The sequence below is a fragment of the Balaenoptera musculus genome, chromosome 13 (assembly GCF_009873245.2).
Source record: "Balaenoptera musculus isolate JJ_BM4_2016_0621 chromosome 13, mBalMus1.pri.v3, whole genome shotgun sequence".
NCBI lineage: Eukaryota > Metazoa > Chordata > Mammalia > Artiodactyla > Balaenopteridae > Balaenoptera > Balaenoptera musculus.
The window spans coordinates 25,150,069-25,169,164 of NC_045797.1; the positions used below are offsets into that span (position 1 = coordinate 25,150,069).

Sequence of the window (19,096 nt, forward strand, 5' to 3'; positions counted from 1 at the left end):
TCTGTAAGTATATGCTTTTTAGCTTGGATTATTGCCTTATTTATTTTACGAACATTGTGTACACTAAGATATAATTTTTGGGTTTTTATTTTGTCCAGGGTCTGTGACAGATTCTAACTCCTCTCTCTCTAGCTTTGTTTTCTGTCTTTATATATGGAACACTCATCTCCAGTTGAGTTATCTTTGGCACACATTTCTATCTTGCTGGCCCTCCTGCCTCTAAGCCATTTGTGACTGCTTAGAAGCATGTAGACAATTTTTTTCCAGCTCTAATGGATTAAGCCATAGTTCATGTTCTTAAAAAAATCCTTATAACTTATTTTATGCTGGGCAATTTTCAGACTTTCATTCTCAGTCCTTTAACATTCTATAGTCAGGCAAAGCCTGGAGGAGAGAGAAGAGAATTTGACCTCTAAACTGTTATATATAATGGAACTAGTTCAAATCTTTTTATGAATTTTTTATTACAAAAGTATTATACGTCTATTAGACAAAGCTAGAAAATAGAGAAAAAAACACAATATCCAGAGAAAATGTGCATTAATTTTGAGAGTTCTTTTTTCCTAATTTTTTCTATTCACTTATATTGTGTAGTAGTTAAGGGTACAACTTAGATTTGTATCCACCTTTCAAATTTCATATTACAATATAAACATCTCCTCATGTTAATACAAACTTCATAAACATTTGTAATGGCTTCAAGATATTTAATCATAGAGATGTACCATAATTTAACAACTCCTATATTGTTGAACATTTTGTTTCCAAATGTACATGAGTGCACATAATGATGTAATGAACATCTTTGTGCATATGGATTTTTAAAATTATTTTCTTAGGCTGGTAGTTTGCTGCCTAGAACTAGACTCAAAATTCCGGAAGTATCTCCAACATAAATTTCAAATGTTTAAAGGAGAAAAACAGGGAAATCTGAATAAATCTCTTACATAACCATGGTACATTTAACAAAACTAAGAAATTGACATAGGTGCCATACATTAACTAAAGTATAGACTTTTTCAGTATTTCCCCATTTTTCACTCATGTCTTTTTTTCTGTTTTAGGATGCAATCCAGGATACCATATTGTTTTTAGGGTTCAAATTTTAGAAAATGGTGACAGTAGCTTATTCAGAAAGGGAGCTGAATTATGTGTTTTCTGGGTCCTTGCTTAGCTCACAATGTCTTCCTCTTACTGAGTCATAAATGACAACCTTGTTGTGGGTGGGATTCTTGAGTCTTAGTTTTCCTCCTTCAAATATTTGAATATATTATCATGTTCCTTACACATTTTTTTTTCTTCAGTCTAGTCATTATGAGCCCCTTGAGTTTTCCTTCTATGATCTGGTTCCTCATATGATCTGGTTCCTTATATGATATTTGGCAAGGTTTCATAGCTCTGACTGCTCGTAGTTTGTCAGAACTTCACTGGTCATTTGCGGTCTAGAACTGGATCAACACTCAAGAAGTCTCACCAAGGGCTTCCCTGGTGGCACAGTAGTTAAGAATCCGCCTGCCAGTGCAGGGGACATGAGTTCAAGCCCTGGTCTGGGAAGATCCCACATGCGGCAGAGCAACTAAGCCTGTGCACCACAACTACTGAGCCTGTGCTCTAGAGCCTGGGAGCCACAACTACTGAAGCTCGTGCGCCTAGAGCCCATGCTCCGCAACAAGAGAAGCCACCGCAATGAGAAGCCCGCGCAACCGCAATGTAAAAGTAGCCTCCCCCAGCACCCCCTCCCTCCAAGGGGCAAAGAAACAAAGACCCAATGCAGCCAAAAATAAATAATAAATTAATAAATTAAAAAAAAAAAGTCTCACCAACACAAAGTACATTCCATCTTCAACACTTGGCTTTTTTTTTTTTTTAATTTTTTTAAAATTTTGTCCTTTAAGTGACTATTTTCTTTTTATTTATTTATTTATTTATGGCTGTGTTGGGTCTTCGTTTCTGTGCGAGGGCTTTCTCTAGTTGCGGCAAGTGGGGACCACTCTTCATCGCGGTGTGCGGGCCTCTCACCATCGTGGCCTCTCTTGTTGCGGAGCACAGGCTCCAGACGCGCAGGCTCAGTAATTGTGGCTCACGGGCCCAGTTGCTCCGTGGCATGTGGGATCTTCCCAGACCAGGGTTCGAACCCGTGTCCCCTGCATTGGCAGGCAGACTCTCAACCACCGCACCACCAGGGAAGCCCAACACTTGGCTTTTGACATGACCCATGATTCTCATACATCCTTTGGCAACTGTATCTTTCTTGACTTAATGTCTATTCAAATAAATTGTTAATACCAAATAAAAAGTTGGTTTTAATATGAGGAAATGCTTATGACATAAATAATAGAATTTGAATATTCCCTATTCAAATGAAATAAAATGCATGGATTATTTACCTTAGTCTTAACCCATGCATTCTCAATGGGAGTAAGCAGTGAAAAAAATCTCTATGTTACAATGGTTGTGGTTCTCCAAAGTTGAGCCTTACCTAATAAAATCTTATTCCTTGGTATTTAATTTCTCTCAGGGAGAGATTAAGTCAAAGTAAAATATTCTCCTTAGGAGGGATGATAATAAAAGTCATACAGTTGTTATCTTCAACAAAATACAGATTTCCCAATCTGTCAAGATGATCTCAATTCTTTGGAGGGTTAAACATATAAATGTCTTTATTATGAATTGATACAAAACATCAATAAACAAGGCAGCACTTTGATCATAAACACTCTGGCTACCCTCAAGACTGACCCAAATTTAGGGGCTTGGTATGATTGTTCACAGACAAAAGATTCCTCCTCATAGATAACATGATATTATTTTGAATACAAACATTATGATATAATGAAAGACTCTGCTTAAGAAACTGAAGACAGATTAGGGTTAATGGTATTTCCTTGGTTTATCAGCTTAATAACCCAAATTAAATAGTACATGAAATTAGTCTGGAGCAACTATTAATAAATATTTCACAGTCCCTAATGATCATTGCATTCTCCCTCAATTCTTAAAAATCACCACCATCACCATCATCATCATAATCATTATCATTATCATCATCACTACTTTTCACTGAGCAAGTGGTATGTGCAGGTTTGATGCTAAATGCCCTACTTTCATTGCCACTTTAGATACTGTTATTTTTTCAATCAATCTGGAATTTATTTTTTTAATGGTGTTAGGTGGATATTCAATGGTATTTTCCAGATTTGGAAATTTCCGTATGGAAATCAAGTTGTCTCAGTTCCACTTATTAAATAGCCCATCTTTCCCCCAATGATTCATAATGCCCCCTCTACTTTATACCAAGGACTCATTTATACTTGGGTCTATTTCTGGGCTCTTTATTCTATTCCATTGGTCTATTTGTCCATTTATAGGCTGTTATTATCTTAGTGATTTGTTTGCTGTCTTACTTTTCAGTAATCCTATATAGCTTGTGGAGTAGGTTCTTTGTTTCAGAATTATCTTGGCTACATCTTGACCTCTTTGTGTGCTCTTGGTGAGTGAATTCTGGTCTTTCTTTCTCTTCTTGTAAGGACACTAATCTCATTATGAGGACTCCACCCTCATGGTCTTATCTAAACCTAATTACCTCACAAATTACCTCACATTGGTGATTAGGGCTTCAACATATAAGTTTTGGGGGACATAAACATTCAGTCCATAACATGTCTAAAGGAGTAGAATTCTAACCCTCTTTGCCAGTTTCTGGATCCATAGATTCATGGCTTCAGCTCCTGTTCATTACTATCTTGTTCACAGAAATGTTTATCTTGTTTGTGAGCATGCTTTATGTTACTTAAAAATTTTTTTTAACTGTTTTTTACTATCTTTGGGGAATATGGGAGAATTTCAAGCCAAAATGCTTGAAACAGAACTATGCATGTTTCGTTGACTGAAAACTTCCCAAAGTCTCAGCTGGATTATCTGTGGTCAGCTCAGCAGTACTACCATCTGCTTCCCTGCATTAAGAAGGAGAAGCTAGAAATGACATTCCCCAGAATTCCCTTTTCTCTATGATTCCAGGGTAGCATCAGTCAATGCGAGGCATTTGCATAAGATTGGAAGGCAGAGGAGTAGGAGGGGCCATACTCTCTGGAAGCAGATGTGAGGCTCTCAGCAACTTCAGGGTATTCTTCTGAATGAACATCTTGGATACTGTAGGCAGTTGAGACAGCCAGCAGTAGCCTCTAGAGAATTTCTCACTGCATAGTTTCTGGCTAAGATGCATGGTAGGAATTTCCCAAAGTTTTCTGATATTTGAAGCAGTGTCCAAGTAAGCTCTTTAGAACCTCTTATGATGGTGATGCAGGCTGAGATTGTCACAAATAGCCTGCTTGACCTTTGCTCCCTAGTCCTGCAAACAGATACGAAACCCTCAAATATCCCATTTTAAAGCTTTAGTACTTGGAGTGGATCAAGGAGTGTGGTAGTCAGCCTCCAAGATGGCCCCCAAAGATTGCTTGTGAACCCCCTTCCCAGACTGAATCAGGAATGGCTCTGTGTAACCCATAGAATTAAGTGGAAGGGATGGTGTGTGACTTCTGAAGCTAGGTCAGAAAAGGTGTTGTGGCTTACATCTTGGCCTTTGGAAAGTTTGCTCTGGGAGAAGCCAGTTTTCAATTCATAAGGAGACTCAAACAGCCCTGTGGAGAGGCCCACTTGATGAGGAACTGAGGTCTTCTACTAAAAACCAACACCAACCTGTCAGCCACGCGAGTGAGTTGCTTTGAATGGACCCTCTAGTTCCAAGCAAGTCTTAAGATGACTTAAACCCCAGTCAGTCTCATGAGAGACAGCAAGCTAGTATTTCCCATTTGAGCCACGTACAAATTCCTGGCCCATAGATACAGATAATAATTGATTATTGTTATTATAAGCAACTAAGTTTTTTGGGGGAAGGTGATTATGCAGAAATAGATAACTAATACAAGTGGCTTCCATTTTCCTGAACAAAAGCTTATGAAAAAAACTTTTCATTTTAATTCTTCTCAATTTGTCTTATGTACCTATACAGTCCCTGTGCAGTGTGAGTCAGGTCCATTGTCATTTTCTTGTCTGGAATTATTTAAGTCAAGCCATCTTGTGTTTTTCAAACTGGTTGCCAATTCCCAGCTGAAAGAGTTGTTTGCATCTCCCAAGATTATTAGCATGTCCACTGCTTATTCTTCCTGCAGAAAGAAGATGGCAGGTTTGAGAGCTGTCAGAATGTAACTGGTTGAATCCCATCTCTACTATTTTCTGGCTGTATAATCTTGAGTAAATTTCTAAAGATTTCTAAATTTTAGTTTTCTGACTATTAAGTAAGAATAATAGTACCTACCACACAAGTTTATAAACAGGTTAAATTTTAAAAGTATATTAAAAATTTACAACGTATTGTCTGGCACATAGTGATCATTTACTAATGGTTTCTATGATGATGATGGTGATAATCATGAGGATAATGATAAAGTGTGAGCTTTGGTGTTTGTCATTCAATGCCTCCCTCAAGTCCCTTCCTGTTTCAAATATCTATTATTGTATAACATACCACTTCCAAAATTTGTATCTAACAAGACCATTTTATTATCTCTTGCAATTCTGTGAGTTGACTGGGATCAATTGAGTAGACCTGTTCCATGTGGTATTGACTGCAGTCATCTGGGAGCATTTTTGGGTTGGAATATGCAAGATGGCTCATTCACTTGGCTGTTCTTAATATTGTCTGTTGGCTGGGAGCTCAGTTGGGGCTTTGATCAAAAAGCCTACAAATGGCTTTTCCATATGACTTGAACTTCTCACAGCATGGTGGCTGGATTCAAAGAGTCAGCGTCTCAAAAGCAAAAGTTCCAAGAAGCAGGAAGTGAAAACTACTTATTCTCTTAAAGGCTAGGCCCAGAATTGGTATGGCATTATTTCTGCTACATTCTGTTTGTTAATCAGTCACAGAACCAGCCCAGACTCAAAATTAGGAGTAGCAAAGTCTCCCTTAGATAGGGATAGAGACAGAATTTGTCCTCATATTTAAGCTACCACATTCCCCAATTTCCATTCCAAATACCTCCCAAAATCACTCAAGAAGATCCTATGAAGCAAGGTAAGTCTATGAGCTTTCCAAAATATGTCGGATTCTTTCTTACCTCTCTGTCTAGAGCAAGCCTATCCCTCTTCATAAAGTTTTCCCTCAGATACCTCTACCCTCTGGGGGATCCTAGGACTGACTGTCAGGATTGGCCAATGATCAGTGTCTGCTGTGAAGTTTTATGACCATACAACCATCCATTGGTATCTGCAGGGGACTGGTTCCCCTCACAGTTAGCAAAATCTTTGGAGGCTCAAGTCCTTTATATAAAATGGCATAGTATTTACATATGACCATTACATAGTCTCCTGTGTAATCTCTAGATTACTTATAATACCTAATACAATGTAAATGCTATGTAGATAGTTGCTGGAGTGTGCAGCAAATTCAGGTTTTGCTTTTTGGAACATTGTGGATTTTTTTTTTTTTTTTAGTATTTTCAATCTGCAGTTGGTTGAATCCACAGATATGGAACTTGTGGATGTGGAAGGCTGAGTGTACCTGTTACTTGACACTTTCCAGATCTGAATACTCATTTTGTATGTAGTTTCCCACTGAGTGGGATTTATATGTCTTGGCTTTCAGCGTTGATCAGTGCTTAGTAAGTATTTTCTGATTTGAATGCTATATTGTAGGGAGGAGTGATGGAAGGGAATTGGTATTTATTGAACACTTAGAGCCAAGCACAATGCTAAGTTTACATATATCATTTCATATATTTTTGATGACCATTCTATAAGTATTATTATTCCCAACTGACAAGGAAACCAAGTACTTAATTTGCTTTATTTTACAACCAGTAAGTAGAAAAACCAGAACTTAATGCAGATCTATTTGAGGCCAAGGCCCTTATCTTTCACTGGTATCATCCTGCCTACAACTCCCTTGAAATGAAGCTGTCTGGGAAAAAAGGGGAAAACTATGTTACTAGGGACTGTGGTTTCTAGAGTATTTGAATCATAAACTCCCATGGGGAGGCTATGCTCTAGTCAGCTTATCTGCCTGCAGACATTTACTACTGCCTAGGACTAAAGCTAAACATTAACCCAGTTGAGATCTGCTTTTTCTTTTTGTTTTTCAAACTCCCATGACTCTCAGTGGCCTTGGTCATAGACCCTTTCCATTATTATTCCCTTTTAAACAGCTTCTCGGTATCATGACAGCATGTTTGGAAACACAGTGGCATATTTGTGGTGATTAAACTTCACTAAAATGTCTGGATCCTAGACTTCCATAGACCTCTTGGCTCCAGCATTGCCTGGGACCCCCTATTTATGTCTCCATTTGAGGAATCTCAAGAGAGGGTTTGTGGCTCCTTCTCTCCAGCCTCAGAGGGGAGAAAAATTGCTGGCTCAGCAGTTCCAGAGGGCTTCAAGGGGATCAAAGAGAGAAAAGCAAACACTGAAGAAAAATGTGCTATTTATTCTTAGAACAAAGTTACATTGGCAGCTTTCTCCTCTCCAGTAATACTTGTTTTCCTGAAAGGATTATACACGTGTTTGCTTCCTTCCATAGGATTTAACCACCACTCAGCTTATGACCTGCAACTTCTGTCTCCCACACCCTCTCAACTATGCTTTCAGTTTTCTCACTGGCTGGGCAAAATTTAAAGAGATTAAAATCAACCATGAGAGAAAGTGGGTTAATACAGCTGTTACAAATGCCCATGTCAGCAATCCAAGTCAGCAGCTTAAATTAACTCAGCCATGTGAGTGGTGTCCCTGTGCCATAAATGGGGGGATCCAGAGATTTTAGGCCTCCATCCCCAGGGAAGGAATGAAGAGGCTTAGGCTAAGTGAGGAGGCCTGCTAAGTGGAGGTGTCTTTCTTTGGGAGAGCAATTTCACTCATGTTTTTTTCATGGATATTTCTGCTTTTAATTAATTGAACAAATTCATTGAGTGTTATGTGGCACGATAATTTACTGAGAAATTTTTTCATATCTTCTTCTCTTTGTTGTCAGTGCTCTTCTCTCCTCTGCCTCAAGAAGGTAGGAAGACCCTTGTCTTTGGGGGCTTTTTTGTTGCTGGTTGAAAACAGACTTTCTAGTAGAAGAAGCCCTTTTTCTTGGTTTTGTTTTGGTCACCTATGCTGATTGAGGGGAATTGCGCTGGGGCTGGAGTGGGAGCTTCGGGTTTCTGAGGGTACACATCCTGACTGGAGGCTAAGGAAGTCCCTGTAAAGGAAAGAAAGAACAAGATTACAGAGAGTGTTCATCAAGTATGAATGCCTGGACCCTGCTTTCCCACAGCACTCACAACGAGGGCTGCTGAAGGGCAGGAGGGGAGAGGGGTAGAGTAGAAACAACCAAACATTAGAGGCTGTGGCCTTGAGAACCCCTGTGAAAAAAATCTCAAGTCCCAGGCCTCAGAAGTACCTGTCTCCTGGTTCCATGCAGCCTTGGAAAATAAGCCTGGATGTGGTAATCAGTATAGAAGGGAGAGGCCCCTCTTTGCATGTTCTGTATGGTACAAGTCACCAGGGACCTACCCCTGACCCTGGGAAGTACCTAATAATGACAGATTAAATTTCCCTATGGAAGGAGTAAAAAGCTCAGGGAAAATTAAATTCAGTTTAGAAAAATAAGAGTAGTGTGATAGTTCTTGCATCCTAATCATGTAGTTAGCACCTACTAGGTGCTAGGCACTGTGCAAACCCTGGAGACAAAGAGATGAACAAGCACCTGTTGCCCTCACGGGTGAGGAAACTCATTGCAGAGTTCACAATGAAGACATGTCACAGATGCCAGGGACTCAGGAGGGAGCACTGCCTCTATTTGGAGGCAAGGAAGTCTTTCCAGAATTGCTCACCTTTATTCTGAGTCTTAAAAGATGAGCTGGAATTCCTCAGCGGAGGATGGTGGTGGAGTTGAGAACATTCTGTACAAAGGTACAGAAGTGTGAAATAGCATGACATGTTTGGGAGACGGTAAAGAGTTTGATACAGCTGAAGCATGATAGATTGTTATAGAATGGGTGGAGGCTGACCTTGAAGGGCTTTGAATCCCATGCTAAGAAGTCTAGACTTTATCCTGTAAGAGGTGGGCAACCCCCAAAAGATGCTAGTAACATGAATATGTGCATTTATTATGAATCAAAACTAGTTAAGGAAGGTCACAAAGGAGGAATGACCACAAAGGTAGGAAGGAATCTCAGAGATGGGAAAGTGCTGAAGTGAAGGGAGAAGAGTTTGTGAAGAAGAAAGTAGCCAACAGTGGACAATACTGCAGAGAGGTACCAACACAAGCTCAGGGACAGCCACTGGATTTTGAAATTCGGAGGCTATTTTTGACTCCAATGAGGGCAATTTCAGTGGTGTGTTGGGGGTCAGAAACCAGACTACAGTGAGTTGATAATTGAATGGAGGTTGAGAAAGTGATAATAAATACACCCATTTGTTTGAGAAATTTGGAAAAGAAATAAAGATACAGAAAATACCTATAAATGGGTAATTTATTTATGTATTTCAAATGATGAGGAGGGCTTAAGCGTCTTCAAGATTTAGGGGAAGGAGGCAATGGGAAGATCAGAGATGAGGGAAGAGAAATTAGAGCAAGGAAGGAAGTCTGGCAAGCAGAGGCTTGAAGCACAGAGAAAAACCCCCTGACTGACCAAATCTCCCATGTTCCCAAGGGGTTGAGGTCATACTTCTGTGTGGAAGCTGTTACTCTGCACATCTCAGTACAACTAAACTCTATGTTTCTGAGAAGTATAGTAAACCATTTAAACATAAATCAAATGGGTCATATTTTAAATGCATTAATCAAACTTGCTAATTTAAAGGATTCCTAGTATGGACCTTCTGTTGAAACAAATGAATCAGCTTTTCATTTATTATCTCTTCTTCTGTTAGGACCATAATCTTAGACTCCTTGTTCACATCCAAAGTAGATCCCTCAACTCCATTAGCTGTGTCCAGACACAGGAGGCTGACTGGTTGCTGGATACCAGCATCAGTTTAAGAATGGAAATCACTCCAGTTTGGGCACTGGGGTAATGAACAGAGTGCCATCCATTTGGTTTGATTAGATCTAGCACACCTGTGCATAAGGACACCATGTTCCAGAACTTGCTACTATGAAATTTATGAATCAGAGAACTGATTAAATGAATGTACTGTAGGGTTTTAAGAAGTTCAGGGTTACCTCAACCATCTGCTCTGGTTAGTGCACAATCTTCAAAGAAATGTATAGTTTGGTATGTTTTGTCATCTGTCCTGTGTTTGCCTATTTATCTTTCAGACCAAATCACTCTACTAATTTCTCAAGCTCACGCTTTTCACAGAGTTACAGGAGACAAGTCTTTGAGGAATTTGGAAGAGTTGTAGGCAGTCTTGTAAAGGAGTACTGAAAAAGGCTCAGAATTTAGTTCAGTTATGCTGTTAGATTGAGTTACTGTAACACAAATTTTATACTTTAGTTTGAGCTCTACTGTTTCTTATTCCTCTAAAAATGACTTTCAGTAGTTTGCTACATATGAAGTGTATTTTTTAATAGGTGGGACTAAAATTACTTATAGCAGAATGTCTTAATTTTATATTGAGTCAATGGTATTTTCAATATAAAAAAGACATTTATATTATAGACAACTGTTTAGGGTCATATACGTTGTGGATAGAGACATAACTTGCTTTTTCTTAAAGCACAACTATTAGCAACTTTACTAGGCATGTTTCATGATCCCATTGTCTCATTTCTTATAATTAAAATCTCTCAGTTTTACAGTGACTTCCTGTTGGTTAGAAAGAGAGTGTTTTTTATGAACGATTTAGTAAAGTTATATTCATGCTTATTTAACCTTGTTAACCAAGATGAAAAAAGTAAAGGAGGTCTCAGCAAAAGGATGAGAATCTCCCTATGGAAAATAGAGGAAATAAAAGAAGCAAAATTTACACTCAGCTATGTTTATGGTTTAACTGGTGAATATGTTTTGATTCAAAACCTATCACTATTTCTGCCTGGCAAACCGGTTCATCTGTACCATTTTTCTAGACTCCATGTATATGTATTAATATATGATATTTGTTTTTCTCTTTCTGACTTACTTCACTCTAGGATTGACATATATACACTAATATGTATAAAATAGATAACTAATGAGAACCTGCTGGATAGCACAGGGGACTCCACTTTGCTGTACAGTAGAAACCAACAAAACATCACAAAACAACTATACCTCAATTAAAAAAAAAACTATCACTAATCACAGGTAATGTTGTACTGGGCAGCAGAAACTGGTGAGAGAAATATTCTGATTTCTACTCTGTTGCCTCAAGCAAGACAAAGTGGTTGAGCCAAAAGGATTTAGATTTCTACTCTTCTGACTGGGCCCATGAGGAATTAATTCAATGAGAGATAAGCTTCCACTTCACAACAGAATAAAGACATGCTTAGTTGATGCTTGTTCCTCATTATTTCATCCCTTTTGGACACATAACATTTTAAAAAAGGTGGGGGAGGTGATTAGAACACAGGGAGGCCATTTGGAGGGGTGGTGCTCAGCTGTGTGGCTCAAGTTCCCTGTGCTTTCTGGTTTTATTAAAAAATTTTTTGACTAGTGTGTCCAGCACCCCCTTATATTCCTCTGTACAGACAAAACTTCGCTTTTTGAAAAGGAAGAGAAGGCCTGGGAACATTAATTTCATTATCTACCTCTGGAAACTAAGGAGAGCATAACCGTCAATACTGATTTATTTGGTGATTAAAGGCATCCATTAGACCTTGTAAAAAGTTGGAGAAAGGTCTGGCTGTAAGTATATGGTGCTGCATTCTTCAACCTTTGGTGTCTAGGAGGTGTTAGTAGCTAATACTATCATATGACTAGTGTCATTTCAGCAGGTAGTTGTGAGGTGAATGAATTTAAATGCCACCTGGTTAATGAAAGGAAGGAAGAAACAAAGAAACAAAGAGAGAGATAAATTGTCCTGCTTCCCCCAATATTTTAAACAATATTTTCAGGCTCACTTTTGTTAAGATGAATAAATATGAAATGACTGTAAGATAGAACATTTAAAAAAAAAACTCAGCCTCCTGATTTTCCTAAAGTGACATCATTAATGGTGACACATTGATGTCTCTGTCTGCACATCCATTAACCTCTCATCAGGCCATGTGGCAATTTCCTTTGTATTTCATTATTTGGTTTACATGACTGCCTTGCTCTGACGCTCCTAGAGATCATTTACTACTTCTGGAATTCATAAGTGCTTGATGTTTGAATGCTTCTTGTAAATAGCAGTGCTATAAGAGAAGGGACAAGAATTCTGGCTTCAATCATTTGTACTTTCTTGGGACAGAGCCAGATTTCCTACTCTTGACCATGTGATGATGACATTACCCGCTCAAGGCTCAGATAAATCCAGGGATTTTTGTTAGTTTGGTATTATCTTAACATGCTTTGGTCAAGAGAGAGATTTTGATATTTCCCTTTTCCTGATGACTTTTGGCAATCATCCATTACTAAACTGAGCGCCTTACTTACTTTGCAAACTCCTTATCTATTAGGACCTAGGCTTTGTCTCTGCATTTCCTACAGAAGTGGTTCTTAATCCTGACTGTACATTTTAATCACCTGCAGAGGTTAAAAAAATGGGTTCCACACCTAGAGATTCTGATTCAATTGATCTGGTCTAGAGCCCAGCTTGTAATTTCAAAATATTCCCCAGGTTAGGATTGAGTGTAACATGCAGCAAGGTCACCTACAGTGTCTAGGACAATTCCTTGTGAAGGGCAGGTGGTCTCCAGGAAATGGCAGTTAAACTGAACTGCATTGATAAACAGGCTACACAGGGCCAGATGATTTTGGGTGAGGACATATCTGGACATATTCCACTGCAGTGTAGTACCTTAAGTGGCTCATAATTTTAGGGTAAAACCGCAGGGACCTGAAGGTCTTATCTTAGTTGAGTTGGTAGATCAGTTTTGTTTTGTTGTCCGCCTTTTGGGTGCTGTGCCTTAGTTTCCTCATCTGTAAAATGGAAATAACCAAAGTTTGAGGTCATATTTTTGTTTGAGGCAAAAACCAGTACCAGTAAAAATTCGCTGCAATGAGCTTCATGTAAAATCATCAAATCGCTGTCATGCAAACACAAATGGGAGTTTAGGAAGTGGAAGCAGCAGAAATGTGTCTGGGGTACTTGTCAAAGTTGATCGATAGGGCTCAGCAATGATGTGGACTTAAGGATTCTCCTACCAAATCCCAGCATCATGACAGTGCTGTTGAAGAAATGCCACTGAGGGTTAAAACTACCACTTCTCTTTTGTGTTAAATGAAGGGGCTCTGGGGACTAGACCTCTTCCATGAGTCAGAGGTCCTGCTGCTGGCCAGGACACCAGTGTGCAGGATGGTGGAGCCCTGCTCTTACCACCAGCACCCGGGGAGCCCTGCACACTCTGCAGGGAGGCCGAAGCCTGCTGACACATCAGCAAGAATGCTTACACTGAGAGCTTAGTTCACAGCCCTGGGCCTGGACCCAGGCATGAAGTAGTTACTTCAGATCCTGGTTTCCTGGGATGAACACTCTTCCACTTCTAATTCCCCACCCCTGCCTATAACTGGAGCTGAGGCTGTTCCTGTGCACACGGACTCCCTCCTGCCTCTGTTCCTGCCTGGCTCATCCTGTGGATCTCAATCCCAGATTGTGTTCCTTTCCACTTCAGCCTTAAGGCCAGCCAGCTATCCCATAACCAGGGGAAACTTCACAAGATAGCCCCTGAGCATCTGCCACGGTCTAGCAGAGGGACTTAATGCTCCCTCCTCACATCTGATCTAAAGTCTGAAATGCTATGTAATACTATGCTTTAGTTATATCCCCCTAGAGATGGAAAATAGAGGATTCCCTCTTTTATGATAGTTGTGTTATTAGTGAAGTACTGGCCCCTCTCATTTTGGGATAAATCTCCCCCATACATTTGGTTTCTCATAACAGTCTATGGTTTATCTCTCGTCATCTCATCTCAGGCTATGGAGGATCAAGCCACACATAGTGTCTTAGTAAAAGGGCAATCAAGGACAACTTATTTTACAGGTGGGAAAATGGGTCACAGAGAGTTTTGATGATGTGTAACTGTAATAAGTGAATGGGACCTGAAATGAGGACTCTCCTTTCTATCAAAGGGGCAGGGCGGCAAAATGGTTGTGGTAAATGCCGACAGTGGTGGTAGCAAAGTGTACCACTTGAGAAACTTGGATTGCAGGGACAAACAGATTTTCACTTCTTGACATCTCAGTTTTCTCATTTATAAAATATGAAAACAAGAGTACTTAACATGTCAGGATGCTGTGAGGGTTAAGAGAAATATATGTGAAAAGGACTGGTGCTGGGTTTGGCTCTTATAAGTAAGTAAGGTAGTAAGTGCACACACATGCAACCATGAAGTGGGTAGCTTTGAAGAGTTCCTGTCCAAGGCTTAACCATAGTCCACAGGTCTCCTGAGATAGCTTCTGGGAGCTTCGGTTTCTATAGGACCCTGGAGCCGTCACTCCAAAGCCCTTCCCTCAGGTTGCTCTCTCTGGAGAATGACCCCAAAGACCCCCAAGAGGGCTTTCTGGCCACTTATGCCCAGTTGCAGAACCAGAGGCAGGGGCTGTCCTAGGTGGCAGCTCTCATCCTGTTATACCTATGATTCCTGAAACCAGTTGGACAGCAGAGGTTCAACAGTATCTTCTTCATTATAATGAAATGAGGTTATCCTAAGCAGAGCATTTAGCCCAATGCCTGGTGTGTACTAGGCATTCAACAAATGTTAGTAGTTTTAAATCCAAAGCTAGGTTCATGGGTCAGAGTGCTTCCAAATTCCAGAGTCCTTCCTCTAGATTAGGAAGCAAGTGAATATGTTCTGGGTTAGGGCCAATCCATGGAAAGTCTATGCCACTGACTGTTATTTATTCATTCATGTATTTATTTATATACTTAGTACACATTTATGGAGCATCACTTATGTGTGTTGCCCTTGCTCAGCACACAATTCTCTGATCTCTGGTGTTTATGCATGGCAGTTACACCAGGGTGGTACGAATAGTGTTACACCAGGAAAACCCACTTCTCAATATCACTTTTCCATCTACCTTCTGATAAAGCTAGAGAGTTAGGAGGAGCTCTGATCATGGCACCTTGTGGGTGAAATCTGGAGTTAGTCATGTGTGTATTTTACAGATAAGAAATCTGAGGCCTGAGAGGGGAGTACTTGCCCCAAGTTCAGACAGTACTCTAGTGGCCATCTGAGGCTAGTATCTGGTTCTGATTAGTTTAGGAAAAAAGGGCCCTTTCCAGCAGACCACTTGCCTCTGTATGAGAGGGAGATAACTAGTCTTTACATTTTCACTTACACATAGGTGTTCTTTTTCTTTCTAAAGAGGTGCATTTCAAGGTTAAATGAAATAGCATTTGAATAAGCCTAGAACAGTGGTTCTAAACTCTGATTGCATTAGATCATCTGAACATCATTTTGAGAATACTGATTTTGGAGCCCTACCCCAGACCAATTAAATATGCATTTGTGGGACCAGGGGCCTCATATTGGTTGTCAAAGCTCTCCAGGTGTTTCTAAAGTATGGTCAGGGCACCACAGTCTAATATCCAGTCATTCTAATACACAGTCAGTGGTCTAGAGATCAGTGCTTCCAAAACTCTAATGCACATTTGAATTATCTGGGAATCTTGTTAAAATTCAGATTCTGATTCAGTAGGTCAAGTGGGGCTGGAAGGTTCCCACTTCTAACAAGCTCCCAGTTCATGTTAATACTGTCAGTCCCCAGACCACACTTGGAATAGCATCTCCAGAAGGTGCTCTGGATTCTGGTTATGCACTGGTCACTCACTAGGTACTCCAGCCAGAGGCCTGGAAATTACCTCTTTCCTTCATCCACTCATCTGCACCCTGTCAGCTCTTGGTCACTATTTCTTGTCAACTCCACCCCACTGTTCTCTGCAGCTCCTATCCTTTCTTGGTAGACTGGTCAACATTCTCTTCCATGTTCACCCACCATCACTCCCCATCCTGGCTGTGTTCTCTGCTAGACCACCTCCTGATTGGGCTTTCCCATTCCTCCTTGGCTCTGTGCATGCCGTTTTTACTCTGTGGAAAGCTCTTCCAGTTCTTGACCTATCTCTTAAGAGACCACAGAATCCCTGGACCTCTTCTCTGCCTGAACTAGTTACATATGACGATTGTCTAGGAACAACATGCCCTACTTGTTCTTTTCTAAGTTCCCAGAGCCCAGCTCAGCACCTATCAGGCTCTTAAATAAAGTAGGTGTTCAATTTAAGAAAGAAAACCCCAACTCTGAATGAGCAAGGCCAAATCAGCTGCTCTCCTTTGGATCAAAATGAACGTTCCTTCGAAATTATGTATTAGGTTTTAAACTCTCCAGTTGGAGAAAAAAAAATCGATCAGATTCAACAAAGTAAATATTATTTCCTGTAATTTAATATGTGCTCAGGGACTTCCCGGTGGTCCAGTGGTTAAGACTCAGAGCTTCCACTGCAGGGGGCACTGGTTTCCATCCCTCCTGGGAGGAACTAAGATACCGCATGCTCTGCAGCACGGCAAAACAAAACAAAACAAAAACCAAAAAAACAAACAAACAAAAAACCAAACAACAAAAAAAGGGCTCAGAGCAGGTGATGGGACAGGAAGGAGAGGATGGATGCTGGAAGCAGCTTGGAGGTCTGCTTTCAAATCTGGGCTCGTCCCCGCAGGGGGAAAGGGAAGATCCCGGGGACAGCCGATGGAGAAACTTCCACAGAAGTGCGCGGGTCAGGCTGGAGTTCTGGAGCTAGAACTAACTTGACGCGGAGTGGGGCGCCGCTTGCGGCAGCCATTGAAGTTCCGTGTCTTTCCAGAGCCCACATGGGGAGGGGGGAGGGGGGAGGGAGGGCAGGTCCGGAGCGGAGTGGGTGGAGTGGAGGGGAAAGACCGAAGGAAATGAGACAACCTTTTCCTCCCACTGACTCGCGCTTCTCCAGCGTCTGCGGGGCTCACTACCGCTGCCCGTGAGCGCCCAGGCTGAGACCCAGCGCCCCGCGCCCGCCTCGGCGTGTCTCCCCTGGGATTTTTTCCGAGGCGCCAGTGCCGGCCCAAACCCTGGCCACAGCTTTGTTGCGTCCTCCCCTTAGTGATCGGCTCCTGGTCCCCGAGCAAGGACCCCGGAAGTGCGCGTCGGTGGCTCTGGCGAAGGTAAGCGGCGCCGGTGAGAGCGCTAAGGGCATAGGGGCGCCTGGCATCCCAAGCGGGCCCTGGTCTGCCCGGAATACCCCTTCTTCGGAAGCACCCAGAGCACTTCAGACCTGAAGTCTCTGCTTTGTTCCTGACCCCCTGCCAGGTGTTGTAGCCTGGGTCCCCCAGGGAACTTTGCTTCCCAGCGCTTGTTTTTACTCTTTCTCTTCCTCTTACTTTCCTGTTGCTTCCCCCGCCCCCTCCCCCCCGCTTCTTTTTCTGGACCCAACAACTCTCTGCTCCTTGCTTATGAAGCCTGGCTTCCGAGAGCGAGTCCTTCCCTAATCTCAGCGCCTCTCTCCTCCTCCGCCCCTGCGACCAGGGGCTGAGCGTGCGGGTCCGCGACAGTGACTGGCTTTGACCCTGGGCCTGCCGGAGGCGGATCTTCCGAAATTTCCAGGGCTCTCATTGATCTCATTTACCTTTGAGGCACTCAGCTGGCCGCGTGCTTTTGGCGACCCCCAGGACCCCGAAATCAAAGCGGATTGGGGAGTGACAAGGTCGTTGGCGCCCCTTAAATCCTCAGGGGGACGCTCTGCTTGTGGAGAGGGGCGCGGTCAGCTTCTTGCAGCTCTGACTGGGCTTCCCAAGGATTGGGGTGTGGGGGTGGGGAGGAGCAATGGATATGGGACTCGGGGCGTGGAGGTAATGAGGCTGGCTTGGAAGGATAGGCGAGGAAACCACTTCGTGCTAGCTTGCCATTTTGCTCTTATTAACTGCCTGAGTGCTCACATCAAGGCTCTGAGTAGGGACTCCTATCCCTATTTTACAAAGGGGCAAAATGAGACGCACAGAGGTTAAATAATGCTACCGGGGCCACATACCTGGGAAGGGGCCCAGCCAGGATTTGTGAGTCAACTGGTTTGTACCGCACAACCCACACCCAGCCCTACAGAGAGTTCCTCTATGCAGTCTGAGCAGAATCCCAACACCTACCGCTGGGTCATACCATGAGGAACCAGGCTTTTTCCATTTTGAGCAAATACATCTTGGTTCTACTCAAATCCAAATGATTTATTTAGTACCTACTATCCTCACAATTCAGTGACAAGCACTGAAGTTTCACCTTGGAACCTTACTCTTTCATCCTCTACCCATCATTCAGTCTGTCAACAAATATGTAATTCTTCCCCAGAAGGCTGGCTTGAATCTCTCTCCCCAAAAGGCTATTAGGCTTGTTGGCTAACCCAGACCCTGGAGTGGGACCCCCAGCATTTGAATCCTGGATGAGGCCTTTCTGTAGTTTTCTGTGGCTGGATTTCCTCATCTGTAAAGTAGGGATGGGAGAAGTGGCTCTCAACTGGGGTTTTGATTTTGCCCCCCAAATGACATCTGGCAATGTCTGGAAACATTTTTGACTGTTAACATGTAAGTTAAGACTGTAACATGTAAGTGTTGCCCCCACCCCCCAACAGAAGGGATGGGAATCTGCACATGTGCACATGTTTTACAAGCACCAGAGGTAGATACTGTGCATATTAAAGTTTGAGAATCACTGCCTTACAAAATAAAATCTAACCACAGACATTGGCCTACATGCCTGTTCACACTGGCCTCAACTTACCTTCCCAGCCTCACCTTATGACACTTCCTGTATGCACTTTCCATTCCACCCAACTCACTATTCTTCTGGTATTCTAGGTGTTGACTTTTTGGAATGCCCTTCTTCCTCCCTGGCTGACAAATTGCTCATTATTCTTTGAGACTAGAGCTCAAGTCCCCTGCTGGGTGAAGCATTATTCAGTTCCTGCAGATGGTTCGGTTCTGTCCCTCCCTGATACCCTAGCCCCAGCCATCCTCCCCTATTTTTTCTTTCAGTGCATCTCT

At 41.9% G+C, this 19,096-nt stretch overlaps 1 protein-coding gene and 1 long non-coding RNA gene across 6 annotated transcripts in view; one reads left to right on the plus strand and one right to left on the minus strand.

Moving 5' to 3' along the window:
* Positions 1-7,485: 7,485 nt before the first annotated feature.
* Positions 7,486-17,852, minus strand: LOC118905949. Its single transcript, XR_005022384.1, has 3 exons — positions 17,692-17,852; positions 12,898-13,019; positions 7,486-8,230 (listed from the first exon to the last, which is right to left on the minus strand). It is a non-coding gene; the product is annotated as an uncharacterized LOC118905949 (long non-coding RNA).
* Positions 16,984-19,096, plus strand: part of EVA1A (eva-1 homolog A, regulator of programmed cell death) — an 83,110-nt gene continuing 80,997 nt past the window's right edge. For all 5 annotated transcript variants that reach the window (XM_036873014.1, XM_036873017.1, XM_036873008.1 and 2 more), the window contains exon 1: positions 16,984-17,230. The gene's annotated coding sequence lies outside the window, so the exon portion shown is untranslated. The remainder of the gene's footprint in view (positions 17,231-19,096) is intronic.